General features: G+C 41.3%; 1 long non-coding RNA gene across 1 annotated transcript; it reads left to right on the forward strand.

Annotated features, from left to right (window-relative positions):
* The first annotated feature begins 1,415 nt into the window (after positions 1 to 1,415).
* On the forward strand, positions 1,416 to 2,731 carry LOC120043677. Its single transcript, XR_005476497.1, has 3 exons — positions 1,416 to 1,567; positions 2,126 to 2,288; positions 2,618 to 2,731. It is a non-coding gene; the product is annotated as an uncharacterized LOC120043677 (long non-coding RNA).
* Positions 2,732 to 4,487: the final 1,756 nt, after the last annotated feature.

Here is a 4,487-nt window from a genome sequence, read left to right on the forward strand (position 1 = left end):
CAATTAATTAAACAAGTGGCCCCCCTACCTCCTCTCCTCCCCATCTGACAAATAACAAAGTGTCCGCAGCAGCAGGCCTCTACGCTCATTGAGAGTGGGCTCCTGAATCCCCCTGTGGTTGGCGGTTGCAGTAAAACATAAATATATACTACATAGTGTATAATGTTTTATTTCTCCGGGGCCCAGGGGCAATAGCCCAGGTAAGCCAGCCCTTCCTATGTCAGAAAATAGCCAAGGCCTATTCACCTTATTCCTATGTGTTTCTGGATCAATCAATACAATTTCTGAATCCTTAACATGTACATTTTGGTGTCTTGAAGTTTCCTATGACCTATAGGCCTAGGGAAATGCATTCATTTTGCAATGTATTAGCCTATTTCTTAGGTCTATAGAATATTTACTACACAACTGAAATATCAACATCAGTCATGTCGATTGTATAGGATTCCATGGCCTTGACAGATGCACACACACCACTGTGGTGACACGTCCCCTATATGACTATCTCTGTCCCCACGTTGTGATTGCCCCTCCCCCACTCCACTTTACCGCGCAGAGCCAGAGAGGGAAAATCACTTTCATCTGGAGAAGCTCGTCCGTTAACACGGGGCGGCCCATCTGCAGGTCCCCGCTGTTCCGAAAAGAAAGGTGAGCAATATCATATTTTCAACAATTGAAATGATATGGAAAGTTATTTTCATGCTGTAGTACAATTCCACCACCATAAATCGTTGTATTGGTTTATGAACTATGTTAGCCTAGTTAGCTTGTTTGTTGCTAGTGCTAATGTTCGCTCACTATCTAGCTAATGCACTAGTGAGACAATTTGGTTGACATTTGGGCGGGTAGCTTGATTAGTTAACATAACTGTTGATAAAGAGACTGATATTTTATGGCTATTTCAGTCAATTCTATCAGTGTGGTTATAAGTAACATGCATAGACAGCTAAATGGGACACGTGATCCCCATAGATGAACTTGAGTAGGTAGCAGTTTGATAACATTAGATGGTGTTAGTTTAGCGAGCTAAAGTTGGCTGGCTGGAAACCAGGTGTTGTGCACCCCACCTTGCATCTCATAGCAGAGTGGAAGAGGGAAAGTCACATATGGAATTTTTTACTGCTTCTAACGTGCTTGTTTTGTAGTCATCTAACAAACATACATTATGTCTCTTATAAATTGTAGGTTAAGCCATGAATGTTGATTGTCTGACAGCCTTGGTATAGTTGAGCAGTAAAGCACAAGGAAAGGTTGAGGACTGTTCTTACGTAAGAGGCAACGCGGAGTGCCTGCCTGGTTACAGCCCTTAGCCTTGGTATATTGGCCATATACCACAAACCCCCGAGGTGCCTTATTTCTTACATATACCACAGTTTCAGCCAATCAACATCCAGGACCCAAACTACCCAGTTTATAATGTCTGCTTTATTCCACAGATTAAGGATTTGAGTTGGCCTGACGGAGAGATCTTCCAGGCGACTCCGGCCCATGGAGGATGCAGAGCATCACATCAGATCAAACATTGATAAACCAGTACTTTACCAGCGTTTTATCAATATCTTTAAAGGTAAGGTGAAGATTGAATATATTTCTGACAGTCCTAAATATGACAGCTATGAATTAGATGAATCAGATGTACATTTTAGAGGTTAGTGGGAAACAGTGAATTGGGATATATGGGCACAGTCACCCAGGAAAAAAGGTTTAAAGGAATAGCCATGTCTTTGTATTATGGTCATAGGATTCTTAAAGGTACAGTCACACGATGCTCCATCTGAAATCTCCTTCCACCTGAAAAGGCCCACCTTGAAAACCAATCATTGGTTTAGAAGACAAAGTTAGAGTGACAACTGAATCTAGCCTCTTGAAAGACAGAGCAGCGCATCCCCCTCCCTAAACCCCCTGCTGCACACCTGAACCTCATTTTGATTGGCAGTGATATGTGTGAGATCACTTTTAGACAGTGTGAGGTCATTTTATGAGAACAGTTGTTTTTGGAGAAGCTTGGCAAGTTGAATGGGGTGATCATGTGACCGGAGTGGACCTCCAGACAGTGATTATTCTCTGTAATAATTGACAAGCACAATGCAATATCTCCTAATGTTTGTATTTTGTGTCTGCTAAGGACGGGGAGTTTTTGCCACTGAATTCATATCCAAAGGAGACTTTGTTGTGGAGTACCGAGGTGAACTGCTTACACAACAGGAGGGCGAGGTCCGAGCTGATCAGTACAATGATTCTGCAAAGGTGTTTCTTTTCGATTTCCAATGGAAAGGAAGAACATGGTGGTAAGTAGGATTGATGAGAACAAAATAAACATATTTCTGCCTTTTGAGATCTAAAAAAAGCAACAACATTAAAATGGAGACAGACATTTAAATGGTTGGTGGCACAATATGCACTGTTGGCCTATCTCAGGCCCAGATACTAATTTGACCTTGTCCCTGACCTAAACAGTAAGGAACAATATTAGTCTTCAAACCAACTGGTTCGCTATCAGAGCATCTGCACTCCTTTTTTAAACAACGCGTTAGGGACTTTTCTGCCCCTTTTCTGAAATAGAAACCCTGTGCTGCAATATCTTCATTAAACTGTGACATGTTATGTTTCTATGCAGCATTGATGCATCTGAAGAAGACTCCTCCCTTGGGAGACTCGTTAATGATGATCACTAAAGACTCAATCTCAAAATGAAGGCCATACAAGCAAACGATGAGCCACACTTGTGCCTTGGAAGAGCCGGGAGGATGAGCAATTCACTACCCTGTCATGCAATATGTTGTGATGCAGACAGTGTCTCTTAACTACTAAGATGTAATTGATGTCTAATTGTTGTCTTGGTTCACTTAATTCAGGTCATCAAAACTGAATTGTCGTCCAGCCCAAAACCTGGTAAGAACTTTACTAAAGTCAGAGATCAATATGAGTTTTTTTTCTTCTATTATCACATTTACTATTTCACTTTCACAAACACACATTTATAGTCTAACATCAATTGCACTGGAATGCAGTGCACTTGTTACATACATCAAAAGTTAACTAAATATGCAATACATTCAAATATATGAAATAAAAACATTAGCAATAAGAACTCAGTAGTTAGGCTCTTGTGGGCTCATTTAGTAGCCCAACTCATGAGGGATTTGCTCTTCTCCTGAAAAGTTCAGTCCTGCATCTGACCAGAATAGGATGTTCAAAACTAAACGCTACACCAGGCATTTCCTGTGTGCTTTCTTATACAGTAGGTCCCCAGATGTATACAATGCATTAGATCACGTTTTTTGATTTGAGGGGATTTTTCAGTGTTTTAAAAATGTTGATTATGTTTCAGCATCCAGGGGTGTGTCAGTTTCTACAAAAACAGTCTCTTAGTGCAGAGATGTCTGTGACTATTTTGCCTGTTGGTCACAGACTGGGATCAGAACAGGGGCTGTGGCAGAGCAGAGCACTTAGGGGGGAAGTCCCTTGCTCAAAGGCAAAACAGCAGTAGGTAGTACACAGGGATATTGAAGCCGGTAACCCACCGGGCTTCAATATCACCGTATACTACCTACTGCCGTTGTGCCCATCAGAAAGGCACTTTACAACACACACATCACAGGCTGATAGCAGGACAGGGGCTCCATAAAGTGATTGTTCTCTGTAATAATTGACTAGCACAATACAATAACTCCTAATGTTTGTATTTTTGTGTCTGCTAAGGACGACAAGTTGATTTACGGGGAGAGGTCGGGTAATGTAATTATGTGCCCGAGCACAAAACAACATATATGTAATTTTTGTCCTGTCTAAATCTGCCATGTCGGTCATCTTTAATTCCAACCAGAATAACCTCATGTTTTTTGGTCTCCTGAAAGTACTAGTCCCGTGCGAATCAACATCAAGTTTTATTTGTCACATGCGCCGAATAAAACAGGTGCTTACTTACAAGCCCTTAACCAACAATGCAGTTCAAGAAATAGAGTTAAGAAAATATATACTAAATAAAATAAGTCAGCTTTTGCAGACACGTCTCGCCCCGCATCAGTATAGAAAGGGTCCCTAGCAAACTGCATCAGTATAGAAAGGGTCCCTAACAAACTGCATCAGTATAGAAAGGGTCCCTAGCAAACTGCATCAGTATAGAAAGGGTCCCTAGCAAACTGCATCAGTATAGAAAGGGTCCCTAGCAAACTGCATCAGTATAGAAAGGGTCCCTAACAAACTGCATCAGTATAGAAAGGGTCCCTAGCAAACTGCATCAGTATAGAAAGGGTCCCTAACAAACTGCATCAGTATAGAAAGGGTCCCTAACAAACTGCATCAGTATAGAAAGGGTCCCTAACAAACTGCATCAGTATAGAAAGGGTCCCTAACAAACTGCATCACCTTTGTGGGGAGACTAAAATCATCAAATCTTGTTGCAAAGTTACAATGTGTATATCATTGACCGCTAGCCAGAAATATCAATGTTTTTCTTCCTTCCTCGTTATGCAGACATAAGCACA

Source organism: Salvelinus namaycush, unplaced genomic scaffold (genome assembly GCF_016432855.1).
Source record: "Salvelinus namaycush isolate Seneca unplaced genomic scaffold, SaNama_1.0 Scaffold996, whole genome shotgun sequence".
NCBI lineage: Eukaryota > Metazoa > Chordata > Actinopteri > Salmoniformes > Salmonidae > Salvelinus > Salvelinus namaycush.